At 43.9% G+C, this 19,392-nt stretch overlaps 33 non-coding genes across 33 annotated transcripts; all 33 read left to right on the top strand.

The window, feature by feature from the left end:
- Positions 1-189: 189 nt before the first annotated feature.
- On the top strand, positions 190-262 carry TRNAV-AAC (transfer RNA valine (anticodon AAC)). Its single transcript has one exon. It is a non-coding gene; the product is annotated as a tRNA-Val (tRNA).
- Positions 263-348: 86 nt separating this feature from the next.
- TRNAV-CAC (transfer RNA valine (anticodon CAC)) lies at positions 349-421 on the top strand. The gene has a single exon. It is a non-coding gene; the product is annotated as a tRNA-Val (tRNA).
- Positions 422-975: 554 nt separating this feature from the next.
- Positions 976-1,048, top strand: TRNAV-AAC (transfer RNA valine (anticodon AAC)). Its single transcript has one exon. It is a non-coding gene; the product is annotated as a tRNA-Val (tRNA).
- Positions 1,049-1,134: 86 nt separating this feature from the next.
- TRNAV-CAC (transfer RNA valine (anticodon CAC)) lies at positions 1,135-1,207 on the top strand. The gene has a single exon. It is a non-coding gene; the product is annotated as a tRNA-Val (tRNA).
- A 66-nt stretch (positions 1,208-1,273) lies between these two features.
- On the top strand, positions 1,274-1,346 carry TRNAV-UAC (transfer RNA valine (anticodon UAC)). The gene has a single exon. It is a non-coding gene; the product is annotated as a tRNA-Val (tRNA).
- Positions 1,347-1,760: 414 nt separating this feature from the next.
- On the top strand, positions 1,761-1,833 carry TRNAV-AAC (transfer RNA valine (anticodon AAC)). Its single transcript has one exon. It is a non-coding gene; the product is annotated as a tRNA-Val (tRNA).
- Positions 1,834-1,919: 86 nt separating this feature from the next.
- Positions 1,920-1,992, top strand: TRNAV-CAC (transfer RNA valine (anticodon CAC)). The gene has a single exon. It is a non-coding gene; the product is annotated as a tRNA-Val (tRNA).
- A 66-nt stretch (positions 1,993-2,058) lies between these two features.
- On the top strand, positions 2,059-2,131 carry TRNAV-UAC (transfer RNA valine (anticodon UAC)). Its single transcript has one exon. It is a non-coding gene; the product is annotated as a tRNA-Val (tRNA).
- Positions 2,132-2,546: 415 nt separating this feature from the next.
- On the top strand, positions 2,547-2,619 carry TRNAV-AAC (transfer RNA valine (anticodon AAC)). Its single transcript has one exon. It is a non-coding gene; the product is annotated as a tRNA-Val (tRNA).
- Positions 2,620-2,705: 86 nt separating this feature from the next.
- On the top strand, positions 2,706-2,778 carry TRNAV-CAC (transfer RNA valine (anticodon CAC)). The gene has a single exon. It is a non-coding gene; the product is annotated as a tRNA-Val (tRNA).
- Positions 2,779-3,334: 556 nt separating this feature from the next.
- TRNAV-AAC (transfer RNA valine (anticodon AAC)) lies at positions 3,335-3,407 on the top strand. The gene has a single exon. It is a non-coding gene; the product is annotated as a tRNA-Val (tRNA).
- Positions 3,408-3,493: 86 nt separating this feature from the next.
- TRNAV-CAC (transfer RNA valine (anticodon CAC)) lies at positions 3,494-3,566 on the top strand. Its single transcript has one exon. It is a non-coding gene; the product is annotated as a tRNA-Val (tRNA).
- Positions 3,567-3,632: 66 nt separating this feature from the next.
- Positions 3,633-3,705, top strand: TRNAV-UAC (transfer RNA valine (anticodon UAC)). The gene has a single exon. It is a non-coding gene; the product is annotated as a tRNA-Val (tRNA).
- A 415-nt stretch (positions 3,706-4,120) lies between these two features.
- Positions 4,121-4,193, top strand: TRNAV-AAC (transfer RNA valine (anticodon AAC)). Its single transcript has one exon. It is a non-coding gene; the product is annotated as a tRNA-Val (tRNA).
- An 86-nt stretch (positions 4,194-4,279) lies between these two features.
- On the top strand, positions 4,280-4,352 carry TRNAV-CAC (transfer RNA valine (anticodon CAC)). Its single transcript has one exon. It is a non-coding gene; the product is annotated as a tRNA-Val (tRNA).
- Positions 4,353-4,418: 66 nt separating this feature from the next.
- TRNAV-UAC (transfer RNA valine (anticodon UAC)) lies at positions 4,419-4,491 on the top strand. Its single transcript has one exon. It is a non-coding gene; the product is annotated as a tRNA-Val (tRNA).
- Positions 4,492-4,906: 415 nt separating this feature from the next.
- Positions 4,907-4,979, top strand: TRNAV-AAC (transfer RNA valine (anticodon AAC)). Its single transcript has one exon. It is a non-coding gene; the product is annotated as a tRNA-Val (tRNA).
- A 225-nt stretch (positions 4,980-5,204) lies between these two features.
- Positions 5,205-5,277, top strand: TRNAV-UAC (transfer RNA valine (anticodon UAC)). The gene has a single exon. It is a non-coding gene; the product is annotated as a tRNA-Val (tRNA).
- A 413-nt stretch (positions 5,278-5,690) lies between these two features.
- On the top strand, positions 5,691-5,763 carry TRNAV-AAC (transfer RNA valine (anticodon AAC)). Its single transcript has one exon. It is a non-coding gene; the product is annotated as a tRNA-Val (tRNA).
- An 86-nt stretch (positions 5,764-5,849) lies between these two features.
- On the top strand, positions 5,850-5,922 carry TRNAV-CAC (transfer RNA valine (anticodon CAC)). Its single transcript has one exon. It is a non-coding gene; the product is annotated as a tRNA-Val (tRNA).
- Positions 5,923-5,988: 66 nt separating this feature from the next.
- On the top strand, positions 5,989-6,061 carry TRNAV-UAC (transfer RNA valine (anticodon UAC)). Its single transcript has one exon. It is a non-coding gene; the product is annotated as a tRNA-Val (tRNA).
- Positions 6,062-6,774: 713 nt separating this feature from the next.
- TRNAV-UAC (transfer RNA valine (anticodon UAC)) lies at positions 6,775-6,847 on the top strand. The gene has a single exon. It is a non-coding gene; the product is annotated as a tRNA-Val (tRNA).
- A 415-nt stretch (positions 6,848-7,262) lies between these two features.
- On the top strand, positions 7,263-7,335 carry TRNAV-AAC (transfer RNA valine (anticodon AAC)). The gene has a single exon. It is a non-coding gene; the product is annotated as a tRNA-Val (tRNA).
- An 86-nt stretch (positions 7,336-7,421) lies between these two features.
- On the top strand, positions 7,422-7,494 carry TRNAV-CAC (transfer RNA valine (anticodon CAC)). Its single transcript has one exon. It is a non-coding gene; the product is annotated as a tRNA-Val (tRNA).
- A 554-nt stretch (positions 7,495-8,048) lies between these two features.
- On the top strand, positions 8,049-8,121 carry TRNAV-AAC (transfer RNA valine (anticodon AAC)). The gene has a single exon. It is a non-coding gene; the product is annotated as a tRNA-Val (tRNA).
- An 86-nt stretch (positions 8,122-8,207) lies between these two features.
- On the top strand, positions 8,208-8,280 carry TRNAV-CAC (transfer RNA valine (anticodon CAC)). Its single transcript has one exon. It is a non-coding gene; the product is annotated as a tRNA-Val (tRNA).
- A 66-nt stretch (positions 8,281-8,346) lies between these two features.
- TRNAV-UAC (transfer RNA valine (anticodon UAC)) lies at positions 8,347-8,419 on the top strand. Its single transcript has one exon. It is a non-coding gene; the product is annotated as a tRNA-Val (tRNA).
- Positions 8,420-8,834: 415 nt separating this feature from the next.
- TRNAV-AAC (transfer RNA valine (anticodon AAC)) lies at positions 8,835-8,907 on the top strand. Its single transcript has one exon. It is a non-coding gene; the product is annotated as a tRNA-Val (tRNA).
- An 86-nt stretch (positions 8,908-8,993) lies between these two features.
- Positions 8,994-9,066, top strand: TRNAV-CAC (transfer RNA valine (anticodon CAC)). The gene has a single exon. It is a non-coding gene; the product is annotated as a tRNA-Val (tRNA).
- Positions 9,067-9,132: 66 nt separating this feature from the next.
- TRNAV-UAC (transfer RNA valine (anticodon UAC)) lies at positions 9,133-9,205 on the top strand. The gene has a single exon. It is a non-coding gene; the product is annotated as a tRNA-Val (tRNA).
- Positions 9,206-9,620: 415 nt separating this feature from the next.
- Positions 9,621-9,693, top strand: TRNAV-AAC (transfer RNA valine (anticodon AAC)). Its single transcript has one exon. It is a non-coding gene; the product is annotated as a tRNA-Val (tRNA).
- An 86-nt stretch (positions 9,694-9,779) lies between these two features.
- Positions 9,780-9,852, top strand: TRNAV-CAC (transfer RNA valine (anticodon CAC)). The gene has a single exon. It is a non-coding gene; the product is annotated as a tRNA-Val (tRNA).
- Positions 9,853-9,918: 66 nt separating this feature from the next.
- Positions 9,919-9,991, top strand: TRNAV-UAC (transfer RNA valine (anticodon UAC)). Its single transcript has one exon. It is a non-coding gene; the product is annotated as a tRNA-Val (tRNA).
- Positions 9,992-19,392: the final 9,401 nt, after the last annotated feature.

Here is a 19,392-nt window from a genome sequence, read left to right as displayed (position 1 = left end):
TGCTTTTTGCAAAATGGTTTTGTTTGCATGTTTTTTCTCTTTTTCACTAGCCTGACAAAAGAAAGGTTCCTTGGTTGGAAAGTGCACTTTGTCCTGTGTTCAGACATAGAGGAAGACCTGTTGAGTTTGGCTGGATCATTTTTTTCAATTTCATTTCGGTATGTTTGAACAGTCTGCGCTGTGCATGGAGTTTCTGTAGTGTAGTGGTTATCACGTTCGCCTAACACGCGAAAGGTCCCCAGTTCGAAACTGGGCAGAAACATGCCATTATTCTTTGTTAACAAAGCTATTGACTTTCAGTTCTTGATCTCGATTGCTTGTCATGAGCCCAGTAATGTCTTTTATCTAGTTTCTGTAGTGTAGTGGTTATCACGTTCGCCTCACACGCGAAAGGTCCCCAGTTCGAAACTGGGCAGAAACAATGCGTTTTGACTTTCAATCCTTGATCTTTATTCCTTGCCATGACCACAGCAACCTTTTTCGCTCCGTTTCTGTAGTGAAGTGGTTATCACGTTCGCTTTACACGCGAAAGGTCTCCGGTTCGATCCCGGGCAGAAGCATGCGGTTTCTCTTTATTTTGATCACAAGTGTCTATTGTTGGTGTAATCAGCATCATTTTGACCCCTTTGCTTGTTTCTACATGCGTTTGCTTTTGTCAAGAGTGTGTGTTTTTGACAGTGTATAAGTTTTTCTAGTTCAAGTAACACCTGATAGGATCAAGGTGCGAAACCAGGCATCTACTTGCTTTTTCTCTTTCTTTTTGGCTTTTGGACAAAGGCATGCGATTGCTTTTTGCAAAATGGTTTTGTTTGCATGTTTTTTCTCTTTTTCACTAGCCTGACAAAAGAAAGGTTCCTTGGTTGGAAAGTGCACTTTGTCCTGTGTTCAGACATAGAGGAAGACCTGTTGAGTTTGGCTGGATCATTTTTTTCAATTTCATTTCGGTATGTTTGAACAGTTTGAGCTGTGCATGGAGTTTCTGTAGTGTAGTGGTTATCACGTTCGCCTAACACGCGAAAGGTCCCCAGTTCGAAACTGGGCAGAAACATGCCATTATTCTTTGTTAACAAAGCTATTGACTTTCAGTTCTTGATCTCGATTGCTTGTCATGAGCCCAGTAATGTCTTTTATCTGGTTTCTGTAGTGTAGTGGTTATCACGTTCGCCTCACACGCGAAAGGTCCCCAGTTCGAAACTGGGCAGAAACAATGCATTTTGACTTTCAATCTTTGATCTTTATTCCTTGCCTTGACCACAGCAACCTTTCTCGCCCCGTTTCTGTAGTGTAGTGGTTATCACGTTCGCTTTACACGCGAAAGGTCTCCGGTTCGATCCCGGGCAGAAGCATGCAGTTTCTCTTTATTTTGATCACAAGTGTCTATTGTTGGTGTAATCAGCATCATTTTGACCCCTTTGCTTGTTTCTACATGCGTTTGCTTTTTTCAAGAGTGTGTGTTTTTGACAGTGAATAAGTTTTTCTAGTTCAAGTAACACCTGATAGGATCAAGGTGTGAAACCAGGCATCTACTTGCTTTTTCTCTTTCTTTTGGCTTTTGGACAAAGGCATGCGATTGCTTTTTGCAAAATGGTTTTGTTTGCATGTTTTTTCTCTTTTTCACTAGCCTGACAAAAGAAAGGTTCCTTGGTTGGAAAGTGCACTTTGTCCTGTGTTCAGACATAGAGGAAGACCTGTTGAGTTTGGCTGGATCATTTTTTTCAATTTCACTTCGGTATGTTTGAACAGTTTGAGCTGTGCATGGAGTTTCTGTAGTGTAGTGGTTATCACGTTCGCCTAACACGCGAAAGGTCCCCAGTTCGAAACTGGGCAGAAACATGCCATTATTCTTTGTTAACAAAGCTATTAACTTTCAGTTCTTGATCTCGATTGCTTGTCATGAGCCCAGTAATGTCTTTTATCTAGTTTCTGTAGTGTAGTGGTTATCACGTTCGCCTCACACGCGAAAGGTCCCCAGTTCGAAACTGGGCAGAAACAATGTGTTTTGACTTTCAATCCTTGATCTTTATTCCTTGCCTTGACCACAGCAACCTTTTTCGCTCCGTTTCTGTAGTGTAGTGGTTATCACGTTCGCTTTACACGCGAAAGGTCTCCGGTTCGATCCCGGGCAGAGGCATGCGGTTTCTCTTTATTTTGATCACAAGTGTCTATTGTTGGTGTAATCAGCATCATTTTGACCCCTTTGCTTGTTTCTACATGCGTTTGCTTTTGTCAAGAGTGTGTGTTTTTGACAGTGTATACGTTTTTCTAGTTCAAGTAACACCTGATAGGATCAAGGTGCGAAACCAGGCATCTACTTGCTTTTTCTCTTTCTTTTTGGCTTTTGGACAAAGGCATGCGATTGCTTTTTGCAAAATGGTTTTGTTTGCATGTTTTTTCTCTTTTTCACTAGCCTGACAAAAGAAAGGTTCCTTGGTTGGAAAGTGCACTTTGTCCTGTGTTCAGACATAGAGGAAGACCTGTTGAGTTTGGCTGGATCATTTTTTTCAATTTCATTTCGATATGTTTGAACAGTTTGAGCTGTGCATGGAGTTTCTGTAGTGTAGTGGTTATCACGTTCGCCTAACACGCGAAAGGTCCCCAGTTCGAAACTGGGCAGAAACATGCCATTATTCTTTGTTAACAAAGCTATTGACTTTCAGTTCTTGATCTCGATTGCTTGTCATGAGCCCAGTAATGTCTTTTATCTAGTTTCTGTAGTGTAGTGGTTATCACGTTCGCCTCACACGCGAAAGGTCCCCAGTTCGAAACTGGGCAGAAACAATGCGTTTTGACTTTCAATCCTTGATCTTTATTCCTTGCCTTGACCACGGCAACCTTTTTCGCTCCGTTTCTGTAGTGTAGTGGTTATCACGTTCGCTTTACACGCGAAAGGTCTCTGCTTCGATCCCGGGCAGAAGCATGCTGTTTCTCTTTATTTTGATCACAAGTGTCTATTGTTGGTGTAATCAGCATCATTTTGACCCCTTTGCTTGTTTCTACATGCGTTTGCTTTTGTCAAGAGTGTGTGTTTTTGACAGTGTATAAGTTTTTCTAGTTCAAGTAACACCTGATAGGATCAAGGTGCGAAACCAGGCATCTACTTGCTTTTTTTGTCTTTCTTTTTGGCTTTTGGACAAAGGCATGCGATTGCTTTTTGCAAAATGGTTTTGTTTGCATGTTTTTTCTCTTTTTCACTAGCCTGACAAAAGAAAGGTTCCTTGGTTGGAAAGTGCACTTTGTCCTGTGTTCAGACATAGAGGAAGACCTGTTGAGTTTGGCTGGATCATTTTTTTCAATTTCATTTCGGTATGTTTGAACAGTTTGAGCTGTGCATGGAGTTTCTGTAGTGTAGTGGTTATCACGTTCGCCTAACACGCGAAAGGTCCCCAGTTCGAAACTGGGCAGAAACATGCCATTATTCTTTGTTAACAAAGCTATTGACTTTCAGTTCTTGATCTCGATTGCTTGTCATGAGCCCAGTAATGTCTTTTATCTAGTTTCTGTAGTGTAGTGGTTATCACGTTCGCCTCACACGCGAAAGGTCCCCAGTTCGAAACTGGGCAGAAACAATGCGTTTTGACTTTCAATCCTTGATCTTTATTCCTTGCCTTGACCACAGCAACCTTTTTCGCTCCGTTTCTGTAGTGTAGTGGTTATCACGTTCGCTTTACACGCGAAAGGTCTCCGGTTCGATCCCGGGCAGAAGCATGCGGTTTCTCTTTATTTTGATCACAAGTGTCTATTGTTGGTGTAATCAGCATCATTTTGACCCCTTTGCTTGTTTCTACATGCGTTTGCTTTTGTCAAGAGTGTGTGTTTTTGACAGTGTATAAGTTTTTCTAGTTCATGTAACACCTGATAGGATCAAGGTGCGAAACCAGGCATCTACTTGCTTTTTCTCTTTCTTTTTGGCTTTTGGACAAAGGCATGCGATTGCTTTTTGCAAAATGGTTTTGTTTGCATGTTTTTTCTCTTTTTCACTAGCCTGACAAAAGAAAGGTTCCTTGGTTGGAAAGTGCACTTTGTCCTGTGTTCAGACATAGAGGAAGACCTGTTGAGTTTGGCTGGATCATTTTTTTCAATTTCATTTCGGTATGTTTGAACAGTTTGAGCTGTGCATGGAGTTTCTGTAGTGTAGTGGTTATCACGTTCGCCTAACACGCGAAAGGTCCCCAGTTCGAAACTGGGCAGAAACATGCCATTATTCTTTGTTAACAAAGCTATTGACTTTCAGTTCTTGATCTCGATTGCTTGTTATGAGCCCAGTAATGTCTTTTATCTAGTTTCTGTAGTGTAGTGGTTATCACGTTCGCCTCACACGCGAAAGGTCCCCAGTTCGAAACTGGGCAGAAACAATGCGTTTTGACTTTGAATCCTTAATCTTTATTCCTTGCCTTGACCACAGCAACCTTTTTCGCTCCGTTTCTGTAGTGTAGTGGTTATCACGTTCGCTTTACACGCGAAAGGTCTCCGGTTCGATCCCGGGCAGAAGCATGCGGTTTCTCTTTATTTTGATCACAAGTGTCTATTGTTGGTGTAATCAGCATCATTTTGACCCCTTTGCTTGTTTCTACATGCGTTTGCTTTTGTCAAGAGTGTGTGTTTTTGACAGTGTATAAGTTTTTCTAGTTCAAGTAACACCTGATAGGATCAAGGTGCGAAACCAGGCATCTACTTGCTTTTTCTCTTTCTTTTTGGCTTTTGGACAAAGGCATGCGATTGCTTTTTGCAAAATGGTTTTGTTTGCATGTTTTTTCTCTTTTTCACTAGCCTGACAAAAGAAAGGTTCCTTGGTTGGAAAGTGCACTTTGTCCTGTGTTCAGACATAGAGGAAGACCTGTTGAGTTTGGCTGGATCATTTTTTTCAATTTCATTTCGGTATGTTTGAACAGTTTGAGCTGTGCATGGAGTTTCTGTAGTGTAGTGGTTATCACGTTCGCCTAACACGCGAAAGGTCCCCAGTTCGAAACTGGGCAGAAACATGCCATTATTCTTTGTTAACAAAGCTATTGACTTTCAGTTCTTGATCTCGATTGCTTGTCATGAGCCCAGTAATGTCTTTTATCTAGTTTCTGTAGTGTAGTGGTTATCACGTTTTCCTCACACGCGAAAGGTCCCCAGTTCGAAACTGGGCAGAAACAATGCGTTTTGACTTTCAATCCTTGATCTTTATTCCTTGCCTTGACCACAGCAACCTTTTTCGCTCCGTTTCTGTAGTGTAGTGGTTATCACGTTCGCTTTACACGCGAAAGGTCTCCGGTTCGATCCCGGGCAGAAGCATGCGGTTTCTCTTTATTTTGATCACAAGTGTCTATTGTTGGTGTAATCAGCATCATTTTGACCCCTTTGCTTGTTTCTACATGCGTTTGCTTTTGTCAAGAGTGTGTTTTTGACAGTGTATAAGTTTTTCTAGTTCAAGTAACACCTGATAGGATCAAGGTGCGAAACCAGGCATCTACTTGCTTTTTCTCTTTCTTTTTGGCTTTTGGACAAAGGCATGCGATTGCTTTTTGCAAAATGGTTTTGTTTGCATGTTTTTTCTCTTTTTCACTAGCCTGACAAAAGAAAGGTTCCTTGGTTGGAAAGTGCACTTTGTCCTGTGTTCAGACATAGAGGAAGACCTGTTGAGTTTGGCTGGATCATTTTTTTCAATTTCATTTCGGTATGTTTGAACAGTTTGAGCTGTGCATGGAGTTTCTGTAGTGTAGTGGTTATCACGTTCGCCTAACACGCGAAAGGTCCCCAGTTCGAAACTGGGCAGAAACATGCCATTATTCTTTGTTAACAAAGCTATTGACTTTCAGTTCTTGATCTCGATTGCTTGTTATGAGCCCAGTAATGTCTTTTATCTAGTTTCTGTAGTGTAGTGGTTATCACGTTCGCCTCACACGCGAAAGGTCCCCAGTTCGAAACTGGGCAGAAACAATGCGTTTTGACTTTGAATCCTTAATCTTTATTCCTTGCCTTGACCACAGCAACCTTTTTCGCTCCGTTTCTGTAGTGTAGTGGTTATCACGTTCGCTTTACACGCGAAAGGTCTCCGGTTCGATCCCGGGCAGAAGCATGCGGTTTCTCTTTATTTTGATCACAAGTGTCTATTGTTGGTGTAATCAGCATCATTTTGACCCCTTTGCTTGTTTCTACATGCGTTTGCTTTTGTCAAGAGTGTGTGTTTTTGACAGTGTATAAGTTTTTCTAGTTCAAGTAACACCTGATAGGATCAAGGTGCGAAACCAGGCATCTACTTGCTTTTTCTCTTTCTTTTTGGCTTTTGGACAAAGGCATGCGATTGCTTTTTGCAAAATGGTTTTGTTTGCATGTTTTTTCTCTTTTTCACTAGCCTGACAAAAGAAAGGTTCCTTGGTTGGAAAGTGCACTTTGTCCTGTGTTCAGACATAGAGGAAGACCTGTTGAGTTTGGCTGGATCATTTTTTTCAATTTCATTTCGGTATGTTTGAACAGTTTGAGCTGTGCATGGAGTTTCTGTAGTGTAGTGGTTATCACGTTCACCTAACACGCGAAAGGTCCCCAGTTCGAAACTAGGCAGAAACATGCCATTATTCTTTGTTAACAAAGCTATTGACTTTCAGTTCTTGATCTCGATTGCTTGTCATGAGCCCAGTAATGTCTTTTATCTAGTTTCTGTAGTGTAGTGGTTATCACGTTTGCCTCACACGCGAAAGGTCCCCAGTTCGAAACTGGGCAGAAACAATGCGTTTTGACTTTCAATCCTTGATCTTTATTCCTTGCCTTGACCACAGCAACCTTTTTCGCTCCGTTTCTGTAGTGTAGTGGTTATCACGTTCGCTTTACACGCGAAAGGTCTCCGGTTCGATCCCGGGCAGAAGCATGCGGTTTCTCTTTATTTTGATCACAAGTGTCTATTGTTGGTGTAATCAGCATCATTTTGACCCCTTTGCTTGTTTCTACATGCGTTTGCTTTTGTCAAGAGTGTGTGTTTTTGACAGTGTATAAGTTTTTCTAGTTCATGTAACACCTGATAGGATCAAGGTGCGAAACCAGGCATCTACTTGCTTTTTCTCTTTCTTTTTGGCTTTTGGACAAAGGCATGCGATTGCTTTTTGCAAAATGGTTTTGTTTGCATGTTTTTTCTCTTTTTCACTAGCCTGACAAAAGAAAGGTTCCTTGGTTGGAAAGTGCACTTTGTCCTGTGTTCAGACATAGAGGAAGACCTGTTGAGTTTGGCTGGATCATTTTTTTCAATTTCATTTCGGTATGTTTGAACAGTTTGAGCCGTGCATGGAGTTTCTGTAGTGTAGTGGTTATCACGTTCGCCTAACACGCGAAAGGTCCCCAGTTCGAAACTGGGCAGAAACATGCCATTATTCTTTGTTAACAAAGCTATTGACTTTCAGTTCTTGATCTCGATTGCTTGTCATGAGCCCAGTAATGTCTTTTATCTAGTTTCTGTAGTGTAGTGGTTATCACGTTCGCCTCACACGCGAAAGGTCCCCAGTTCGAAACTGGGCAGAAACAATGCGTTTTGACTTTCAATCCTTGATCTTTATTCCTTGCCTTGACCACAGCAACCTTTTTCGCTCCGTTTCTGTAGTGTAGTGGTTATCACGTTAGCTTTACACGCGAAAAGTCTCCGGTTCGATCCCGGGCAGAAGCATGCGGTTTCTCTTTATTTTGATCACAAGTGTCTATTGTTGGTGTAATCAGCATCATTTTGACCCCTTTGCTTGTTTCTACATGCGTTTGCTTTTGTCAAGAGTGTGTGTTTTTGACAGTGTATAAGTTTTTCTAGTTCAAGTAACACCTGATAGGATCAAGGTGCGAAACCAGGCATCTACTTGCTTTTTCTCTTTCTTTTTGGCTTTTGGACAAAGGCATGCGATTGCTTTTTGCAAAATGGTTTTGTTTGCATGTTTTTTCTCTTTTTCACTAGCCTGACAAAAGAAAGGTTCCTTGGTTGGAAAGTGCACTTTGTCCTGTGTTCAGACATAGAGGAAGACCTGTTGAGTTTGGCTGGATCATTTTTTTCAATTTCATTTCGGTATGTTTGAACAGTTTGAGCTGTGCATGGAGTTTCTGTAGTGTAGTGGTTATCACGTTCGCCTAACACGCGAAAGGTCCCCAGTTCGAAACTGGGCAGAAACATGCCATTATTCTTTGTTAACAAAGCTATTGACTTTCAGTTCTTGATCTCGATTGCTTGTCATGAGCCCAGTAATGTCTTTTATCTAGTTTCTGTAGTGTAGTGGTTATCACGTTCGCCTCACATGCGAAAGGTCCCCAGTTCGAAACTGGGCAGAAACAATGTGTTTTGACTTTCAATCCTTGATCTTTATTCCTTGCCTTGACCACAGCAACCTTTTTCGCTCCGTTTCTGTAGTGTAGTGGTTATCACGTTCGCTTTACACGCGAAAGGTCTCCGGTTCGATCCCGGGCAGAAGCATGCGGTTTCTCTTTATTTTGATCACAAGTGTCTATTGTTGGTGTAATCAGCATCATTTTGACCCCTTTGCTTGTTTCTACATGCGTTTGCTTTTGTCAAGAGTGTGTGTTTTTGACAGTGTATAAGTTTTTCTAGTTCAAGTAACACCTGATAGGATCAAGGTGCGAAACCAGGCATCTACTTGCTTTTTCTCTTTCTTTTTGGCTTTTGGACAAAGGCATGCGATTGCTTTTTGCAAAATGGTTTTGTTTGCATGTTTTTTCTCTTTTTCACTAGCCTGACAAAAGAAAGGTTCCTTGGTTGGAAAGTGCACTTTGTCCTGTGTTCAGACATAGAGGAAGACCTGTTGAGTTTGGCTGGATCATTTTTTTCAATTTCATTTCGGTATGTTTGAACAGTTTGAGCTGTGCATGGAGTTTCTGTAGTGTAGTGGTTATCACGTTCGCCTAACACGCGAAAGGTCCCCAGTTCGAAACTGGGCAGAAACATGCCATTATTCTTTGTTAACAAAGCTATTGACTTTCAGTTCTTGATCTCGATTGCTTGTCATGAGCCCAGTAATGTCTTTTATCTAGTTTCTGTAGTGTAGTGGTTATCACGTTCGCCTCACACGCGAAAGGTCCCCAGTTCGAAACTGGGCAGAAACAATGCGTTTTGACTTTCAATCCTTGATCTTTATTCCTTGCCTTGACCACAGCAACCTTTTTCGCTCCGTTTCTGTAGTGTAGTGGTTATCACGTTCGCTTTACACGCGAAAGGTCTCCGGTTCGATCCCGGGCAGAAGCATGCGGTTTCTCTTTATTTTGATCACAAGTGTCTATTGTTGGTGTAATCAGCATCATTTTGACCCCTTTGCTTGTTTCTACATGCATTTGCTTTTGTCAAGAGTGTGTGTTTTTGACAGTGTATAAGTTTTTCTAGTTCAAGTAACACCTGATAGGATCAAGGTGCGAAACCAGGCATCTACTTGCTTTTTCTCTTTCTTTTTGGCTTTTGGACAAAGGCATGCGATTGCTTTTTGCAAAATGGTTTTGTTTGCATGTTTTTTCTCTTTTTCACTAGCCTGACAAAAGAAAGGTTCCTTGGTTGGAAAGTGCACTTTGTCCTGTGTTCAGACATAGAGGAAGACCTGTTGAGTTTGGCTGGATCATTTTTTTCAATTTCATTTCGGTATGTTTGAACAGTTTGAGCTGTGCATGGAGTTTCTGTAGTGTAGTGGTTATCACGTTCGCCTAACACGCGAAAGGTCCCCAGTTCGAAACTGGGCAGAAACATGCCATTATTCTTTGTTAACAAAGCTATTGACTTTCAGTTCTTGATCTCGATTGCTTGTCATGAGCCCAGTAATGTCTTTTATCTAGTTTCTGTAGTGTAGTGGTTATCACGTTCGCCTCACACGCGAAAGGTCCCCAGTTCGAAACTGGGCAGAAACAATGCGTTTTGACTTTCAATCCTTGATCTTTATTCCTTGCCTTGACCACAGCAACCTTTTTCGCTCCGTTTCTGTAGTGTAGTGGTTATCACGTTCGCTTTACACGCGAAAGGTCTCCGGTTCGATCCCGGGCAGAAGCATGCGGTTTCTCTTTATTTTGATCACAAGTGTCTATTGTTGGTGTAATCAGCATCATTTTGACCCCTTTGCTTGTTTCTACATGCATTTGCTTTTGTCAAGAGTGTGTGTTTTTGACAGTGTATAAGTTTTTCTAGTTCAAGTAACACCTGATAGGATCAAGGTGCGAAACCAGGCATCTACTTGCTTTTTCTCTTTCTTTTTGGCTTTTGGACAAAGGCATGCGATTGCTTTTTGCAAAATGGTTTTGTTTGCATGTTTTTTCTCTTTTTCACTAGCCTGACAAAAGAAAGGTTCCTTGGTTGGAAAGTGCACTTTGTCCTGTGTTCAGACATAGAGGAAGACCTGTTGAGTTTGGCTGGATCATTTTTTTCAATTTCATTTCGGTATGTTTGAACAGTTTGAGCTGTGCATGGAGTTTCTGTAATGTAGTGGTTATCACGTTCGCCTAACACGCGAAAGGTCCCCAGTTCGAAACTTGGCAGAAACATGCCATTATTCTTTGTTAACAAAGCTATTGACTTTCAGTTCTTGATCTCGATTAGGGTTGAGCGAAACGGGTCGATCATTTTCAAAAGTCGCCGACTTTTGGCTAAGTCGGCGTCTCATGAAACCCGATCCGACCCCTGTGCTTGTCGGCCATGCGGTACGCGACTTTCGCGCCAAAGTCGCGTTTCAATGACGCGAAAAGCGCCATTTCTCAGCCAATGAAGGTGAATGCAGAGTGTGGGCAGCGTGATGACATAGATCCTGGTCCCCATCTTAGAGAAGGGCATTGCAGTGATTGGCTTGCTGTCTGCGGCGTCACAGGGGCTATAAAGGGGCGTTCCCGCCGACCGCCATCTTACTGCTGCTGATCTGAGCTTAGGGAGAGGTTGCTGCCGCTTCGTCAGAAGCAGGGATAGCGTTAAGCAGGGTCCACTAACCACCAAACCGCTTGTGCTGTAGCGATTTCCACTGTCCAACACCACCTTCGGTGTGCAGGAACAGTGGAAGCTATTTTTTTTTTTTTTTCCTCAGCGCTGTAGCTCATTGGGCTGCCCTAGAAGGCTCCGTGATAGCTGTATTGCTGTGTGTATGCCACTGTGGAAACCAACTGCTTTTTTCAAAGCACATATCCTCTTGTTCCTTTCTGCACAGCTATCTTTTTTGTTTGTCCACACTTTTTATTTAATTTGTGCATCAGTCCACTCCTATTGCTGCCTGCCATACCTGGCTTAGATTACTGCAGGGAGATAGTAATTGTAGGACAGTCCCTGTTTTTTTTTTTTTTTTTTTTTTTTTTGTGGGAGATTAAGATTGGCATTTCTGCTACAGTGCCATCCCTGTGTGTGCCATCTCTCACTGAGTGGGCCATAGAAAGCCTATTTATTTTTTCCGTGATTTGTGTTCTAAATTCTACCTCAACACAAAAACACTACATCAATCAGTGGTAGAAAAATATTGGCCTCAGTCAGGGCTTGTGTGCCACTGCTGTGTGTGCTATCTCTTATTCAGTGGGCTATAGAAAGCCTATTTATTTATTTATTTATTTTTTTTTCTTATTATCTGGTTTCTAAAGTCTCCCTGAAAAAAAAAAAAAAAAAAAAAAAAACAGTGGGAGAGTAATATTGCCCTTTCAGCTTGTGTGCCAGTCTTGACTCCTGGGTGTGCCACCTCTCTCTCTAATTGTGGGCCATAGAAAGCCTTTTTTTTTTTTTTTTTTAAATATTATTGGGTTTCTAAAGTCTCCCTTAAAAAACAAAAAATACATAAAAAAACAGTGGGAGAGTAATATTGCCCTTTCAGCTTGTGTGCCAGTCTTGACTCCTGGGTGTGCCACCTCTCTCTCTAATTGTGGGCCATAGAAAGCCTTTTTTTTTTTTTTTTTTAAATATTATTGGGTTTCTAAAGTCTCCCTTAAAAAACAAAAAATACATAAAAAAACAGTGGGAGAGTAATATTGCCCTTTCAGCTTGTGTGCCAGTCTTGACTCCTGGGTGTGCCACCTCTCTCTCTCATTCAGTGGGCCATAGAAAGGCTATTTTTTTTTTGTTTTTTTTTAATATTATTTGGTTTCTAAAGTCTCCCTTAAAAAACAAAAAATACATAAAAAAACAGTGGGAGAGTAATATTGCCCTTTCAGCTTGTGTGCCAGTCTTGACTCCTGGGTGTGCCACCTCTCTCTCTCATTCAGTGGGCCATAGAAAGGCTATTTATTTTTTTGGTTTTTTTAATATTATTTGGTTTCTAAAGTCTCCCTGAAAATAAAAAAAAAAAACTTAAAAAAACAGTGGGAGAGTAATATTGCCCTTTCAGCTTGTGCGCCAGTCTTGACTCCTGGGTGTGCCACCTCTCTCTCTCTAATTGTGGGCCATAGAAAGCCTTTTTTTTTTGTTTTTTTTTTAATATTATTTGGTTTCTAAAGTCTCCCTTAAAAAACAAAAAATACATAAAAAAACAGTGGGAGAGTAATATTGCCCTTTCAGCTTGTGTGCCAGTCTTGACTCCTGGGTGTGCCACCTCTCTCTCTCATTCAGTGGGCCATAGAAAGGCTTTTTATTTTTTTGGTTTTTTTAATATTATTTGGTTTCTAAAGTCTCCCTGAGAAAAAAAAAAAAATAAATTAGGTGGGAGATTAATATTGACATTAGTGCTTGAGTGACAGTCCTGCGTGTGTGTCATCTCTGTGATTTTGTGCCACAGAAAACAGAGTGTGTAACATTGTGCCTGATTTTCCTTGTGGTCTCACCAACCTGTTAAGGGATATTGAAATCATACTGAAGTTATAGCTCACCGTGTAAGTTGTTTGACAGCAACAAATAAAGTTACTTTGGTTAAGATTTTAAAACAATGAGGAAGTCTGGTGCAAGAGGTCGTCGTGGGCGTTCATTGTCAGCTGGTAATGATGGTAGTGGTAGTGGAGCATCAGGTGGTCGTGGGGATAAAAATATTCCACCTAAGTCTGGAGCTGTGGAGCCAGTTTCGTCGTCAGGCTACACAAGGCCTCGAACGCTCTCTTTTCTGGGAGTAGGAAAACCGCTTTTAAAGGCGGAGCAGCAACAGCAAGTTTTGGCTTACATTGCAGACTCAGCCTCTAGCTCTTTTGCCTCCTCTTCCGAAACTGGTAAATGTAAAAGCAGCGCATCGCTTGTGGATGTTCACGGTCAGGGACAAGTCGCTTCCTTGTCCTCCTCAGCAAAAACTACAACAAGAGAGAAGGATGCAGCAGGCGACACAACGGGTCACTCCATGGAGCTCTTTACACATACCGTCCCTGGCTTAGAAAGTGAAACATTTAACAGGCCATGCCCATTACAAGTAGATTCTGACATGGAGTGCACTGATGCACAGCCACAGCCAGAGTACTATGCTGCTCCTTTGACTCAGACCACCACATTGCCCTCTCAGGGTACAGATCCACAATCAGACCCTGATGAGACTATGTTGCCCCGCCACGAACGCTATACCACCGACCGACACAGTGACACAGACGAAGTTGCACACGAGCTCGAAGAGGAGGTAATAGATGACCCAGTTATTGACCCCGATTGGCAGCCATTGGGGGAACAGGGTGCAGGCGGCAGTAGTTCAGAAGCGGAGGTGGAGGAGGGGCCGCAGCAGGCATCAACATCGCAACAGGTTCCATCTGCCGGGCCCGTATCTGGCCCAAAACGCGTGTCAAAGCCAAAACCTGTTGGAGGACAGCGTGGCCATCCGGTTAAAGCTCAGTCTGCAATCCCTGAAAAGGGATCCGAGTCTAGGAAGAGTGCAGTCTGGCATTTTTTTAAACAACATCCAACTGATCAGCGCAAAGTCATCTGTCAAAAATGTTCAACTAGCTTAAGCAGAGGTCAGAATCTGAAAAGTCTAAATACTAGTTGCATGCATAGACACTTAACCACCATGCATTTTCAAGCCTGGACTAACTACCAAACGTCCCTTAAGGTTGTAGCACCCTCGGCCAATGAAGCTAGTCAGCAACGCAACATCCCTTCCGTCACTGTAAGGCCACCATTTTCCGCACCACCGGCAGTATCTGTGCAGGTTTCTTTGCCAGCCAAAAGCAGTCAGGGTCAGGGAACCACCAGTTTTGTAGGAGGAAATATTGCATCTAGGGCACCGGCGGAAACAATACCGTCTCCAACCGTCTCTCAGTCTGCCATGTACACCGGCACACCCGAAAGTTCCACGATCTCCAGCTCTCCAGTCCAGCTCACCCTACATGAGACTCTGGTTAGAAAAAGGAAGTACTTATCCTCGCATCCGCGTACACAGGGTTTTAACGCCCACATAGCTAGACTAATCTCGTTAGAGATGATGCCCTACCGGTTAGTTGAAAGCGAAGCTTTCAAAGCCCTGATGGAGTACGCTGAACCACGATACGAGCTACCCAGTCGACACTTTTTTTCCAGAAAAGCCATCCCAGCCCTGCACCAGTATGTTAAACAGCGCATCGTCCATGCACTCAGGCAATCTGTGAGTACAAAGGTGCACCTGACTACAGATGCATGGACCAGTAGGCATGGCCAGGGACGTTATGTGTCCATCACGGCACACTGGGTGAATGTGGTGGATGCAGGGTCCACAGGCGACATCAATTTAGGGACAGTTGTGCCTAGCCCACGGTCTAGGAAACAGTTGGCTGTAGGCGTTCGCACCCCCTCCTCCTCCTCCTCCTCGTCCTCCTGCAGAAGCTACAGCTCTTCCACAGAACGCAGTATGCCAACCACTCCATCGGCAGATGACACTGTTGCACACCAGTTGTCCCATTATGGGCCAGCTACTGCCAAGCGTCAGCAGGCTGTATTGGCTATGAAGTGTTTGGGCGACAACAGACACACCGCGGAAGTTCTGTCCGAGTTCTTGCAACAAGAAACGCAGTCGTGGCTGGGCACAGTAGATCTTAAGGCAGGCAAGGTAGTGAGTGATAACGGAAGGAATTTCATGGCTGCCATCTCCCTTTCCCAACTGAAACACATTCCTTGCCTGGCTCACACCTTAAACCTGGTGGTGCAGTGCTTATTGAAAACTTATCCTGGGTTCTCCGACCTGCTCCTCAAAGTGCGTGCACTTTGCTCACATATCCGACGTTCGCCTGTACACGCCAGCCATATGCAGACCTATCAGCGGTCTTTGAACCTTCCCTAGCATCGCCTAATCATAGACGTTGCAACAAGGTGGAACTCAACACTGCACATGCTTCAGAGACTGTGCGAACAGAGGCGTGCTGTTATTTATTTGTGGGAGGATACACGGGCAGGCAGTAGGATGGCAGACATGGAGTTGTCAGGTGTGCAGTGGTCTAAGATACAAGACATGTGTCAAGTCCTTCAGTGTTTTGAGGAATGCACACGGCTGGTTAGTGCAGACAACGCCGTAATAAGCATGAGCATCCCCCTAATGCGTCTGCTGATGCAAAGTTTGACGCACATAAAGGAGCAGGCGTCTGCACCAGAGGAAGAGGAAAGCCTTGATGACAGTCAGCCATTGTCTGGTCAGGGCAGTGTACAGGACGAGGTAGCGGGCGAAGAGGAGGTGGAGGACGAGGAGGATGATGGGGATGAGTATATTTTTAATGCCGAACCTTTCCCGGGGGCACAGGAAATTGGTTGCGTGTCACGGCCGGGTTCTGGTTTTTTGAGGGACACAAGTGACGTAGATTTGCCTGCAACTGCCCCTCAACCAATCACAACCGGAGATTTGACAACTGGAACTTTGGCCCACATGGCGGATTATGCCTTACGTATCCTAAAAAGGGACACACGCATTACGAAAATGATGAACGATGACGATTACTGGTTGGCCTGCCTCCTTGATCCACGCTATAAAGGCAAATTGCAAAATATTATGCCACATGAGAACTTGGAACTAATATTAGCAACCAAACAATCAACTCTTGTTGACCGTTTGCTTCAGGCATTCCCAGCACACAGCGCACGTGATCGTTCTCACACGAGCTCCAGGGGGCAGCAGACTAGGAGTGTTAGGGGTGCACACATCAGAAGTGGCGTTGGACAGAGGGGTTTTCTGACCAGGTTGTGGAGTGATTTTGCTATGACCGCAGACAGGACAGGTACTGCTGCATCAATTGAAAGTGACAGGAGACAACATTTGTCCAGTATGGTTACTAACTATTTTTCATCCCTTATCGATGTTCTCCCTCAACCGTCATTCCCATTTGATTACTGGGCCTCCAAATTAGACACCTGGCCAGAATTGGCAGAATATGCATTGCAGGAGCTTGCTTGCCCGGCAGCAAGTGTCCTATCAGAAAGAGTATTCAGTGCTGCAGGTTCAATATTAACCGAAAAAAGGACTCGTCTGGCTACCCAAAATGTTGACGATCTAACATTCATTAAAATGAACCACAACTGGATTTCGAAATCTTTTGCCCCACCTTGCCCGGCCGACACCTAGCTTTCCTATGAAAAGCTCTTGCCTGTGAATTACTTTTCTAATGTCTAATTTGCTGCAGCTGATTGTACAGCATACGACATGTTTACACCTCCCTAAATGGCAAAACTCCCCACACGGGGCCGTGGTATCGCGACTTGGCGCAAGCACCCGTGAGACTGCTGTTTGTCTGAAGAGGTGGGTGTGCTCGCTTTTGGTTGACGGCATTGCTACTGGGTCCCTCATAGTACAATGTAGTGTCTCTGGCGGTGGTGGTGCGCACCCAACGTCAGACACACCGTTGTAACATGAGGGGCCCTGGGGCGGTCCCGCCGGCCTCAAGAGAGTTCCCCCCTACCCCAGCTCAAAATGTGCTCTACCACGTGCAAAATTATGTCGCACAGCTCCACCAATCTTTAGTCTATTCGCTGACATCATTCAATGTCTGGCACTGACAATACAAATTTGTAGACATCTATGATGCAACTTAAAGTAGTCTGTGTCTGTGTCCTATATTGGCACCATTAAATAGTTACTGCCAAATTACAATGTCAGAAACTCAGTAGATGAGCCCACCCCTGTACCTAAGTATGCCACCTTTTTTTTGTTTTGGTTGTTTTGCGAGACATTAACATCTATTTATATTTTGGGAGTACTGGGACAGACACTCCTTGCACTACTCCTCCACTCACCACCAAGCTGCCTGTGTATCCATGTAACCGCTGTAAAGCTGCCATGAGCCTATTGTTTGTTATTTTAGGCCTTTGATAGCCTGTCTGCGGTCCCTACTTTAAATACTCCTCCACTCATCACCAGCTGCCTGCCCGTGTATCCATGTAACCGCTGTAAAACTGCCATGAGCCTATTGTTTGTTATTTTAGGCCTTTGATAGCCTGTCTGCGGTCCCTACTTTAAATACTCCTCCACTCACCACCAAGCTGCCTGCCCGTGTATCCATGTAACCGCTGTAAAACTGCCATGAGCCTATTGTTTGTTATTTTAGGCCTTTGATAGCCTGTCTGCGGTCCCTACTTTAAATACTCCTCCACTCACCACCAAGCTGCCTGCCCGTGTATCCATGTAACCGCTGTAAAACTGCCATGAGCCTATTGTTTGTTATTTTAGGCCTTTGATAGCCTGTCTGCGGTCCCTACTTTAAATACTCCTCCACTCACCACCAAGCTGCCCGTGTATCCATGTAACCGCTGTAAAACTGCCATGAGCCTATTGTTTGTTATTTTAGGCCTTTGATAGCCTGTCTGCGGTCCCTACTTTAAATACTCCTCCACTCACCACCAAGCTGCCTGCCCGTGTATCCATGTAACCGCTGTAAAACTGCCATGAGCCTATTGTTTGTTATTTTAGGCCTTTGATAGCCTGTCTGCGGTCCCTACTTTAAATACTCCTCCACTCACCACCAAGCTGCCTGCCCGTGTATCCATGTAACCGCTGTAAAACTGCCATGAGCCTATTGTTTGTTATTTTAGGCCTTTGATAGCCTGTCTGCGGTCCCTACTTTAAATACTCCTCCACTCACCACCAAGCTGCCTGCCCGTGTATCCATGTAACCGCTGTAAAACTGCCATGAGCCTATTGTTTGTTATTTTAGGCCTTTGATAGCCTGTCTGCGGTCCCTACTTTAAATACTCCTCCACTCACCACCAAGCTGCCTGTGTATCCATGTAACCGCTGTAAAACTGCCATGAGCCTATTGTTTGTTATTTTAGGCCTTTGATAGCCTGTCTGCGGTCCCTACTTTAAATACTCCTCCACTCATCACCAGCTGCCTGCCCGTGTATCCATGTAACCGCTGTAAAACTGCCATGAGCCTATTGTTTGTTATTTTAGGCCTTTGATAGCCTGTCTGCGGTCCCTACTTTAAATACTCCTCCACTCACCACCAAGCTGCCTGCCCGTGTATCCATGTAACCGCTGTAAAACTGCCATGAGCCTATTGTTTGTTATTTTAGGCCTTTGATAGCCTGTCTGCGGTCCCTACTTTAAATACTCCTCCACTCACCACCAAGCTGCCTGCCCGTGTATCCATGTAACCGCTGTAAAACTGCCATGAGCCTATTGTTTGTTATTTTAGGCCTTTGATAGCCTGTCTGCGGTCCCTACTTTAAATACTCCTCCACTCACCACCAAGCTGCCTGTGTATCCATGTAACCGCTGTAAAACTGCCATGAGCCTATTGTTTGTTATTTTAGGCCTTTGATAGCCTGTCTGCGGTCCCTACTTTAAATACTCCTCCACTCATCACCAGCTGCCTGCCCGTGTATCCATGTAACCGCTGTAAAACTGCCATGAGCCTATTGTTTGTTATTTTAGGCCTTTGATAGCCTGTCTGCGGTCCCTACTTTAAATACTCCTCCACTCACCACCAAGCTGCCTGCCCGTGTATCCATGTAACCGCTGTAAAACTGCCATGAGCCTATTGTTTGTTATTTTAGGCCTTTGATAGCCTGTCTGCGGTTCCTACTTTAAATACTCCTCCACTCACCACCAAGCTGCCTGTGTATCCATGTAACCGCTGTAAAACTGCCATGAGCCTATTGTTTGTTATTTTAGGCCTTTGATAGCCTGTCTGCGGTCCCTACTTTAAATACTCCTCCACTCATCACCAGCTGCCTGCCCGTGTATCCATGTAACCGCTGTAAAACTGCCATGAGCCTATTGTTTGTTATTTTAGGCCTTTGATAGCCTGTCTGCGGTCCCTACTTTAAATACTCCTCCACTCACCACCAAGCTGCCTGCCCGTGTATCCATGTAACCGCTGTAAAACTGCCATGAGCCTATTGTTTGTTATTTTAGGCCTTTGATAGCCTGTCTGCGGTCCCTACTTTAAATACTCCTCCACTCACCACCAAGCTGCCTGCCCGTGTATCCATGTAACCGCTGTAAAACTGCCATGAGCCTATTGTTTGTTATTTTAGGCCTTTGATAGCCTGTCTGCGGTCCCTACTTTAAATACTCCTCCACTCACCACCAAGCTGCCTGCCCGTGTATCCATGTAACCGCTGTAAAA

Source organism: Ranitomeya variabilis, chromosome 2 (assembly GCF_051348905.1).
Source record: "Ranitomeya variabilis isolate aRanVar5 chromosome 2, aRanVar5.hap1, whole genome shotgun sequence".
NCBI classification, from domain to species: Eukaryota; Metazoa; Chordata; class Amphibia; order Anura; family Dendrobatidae; genus Ranitomeya; species Ranitomeya variabilis.
This window is presented reverse-complemented; position numbering and strand designations above follow the sequence as displayed.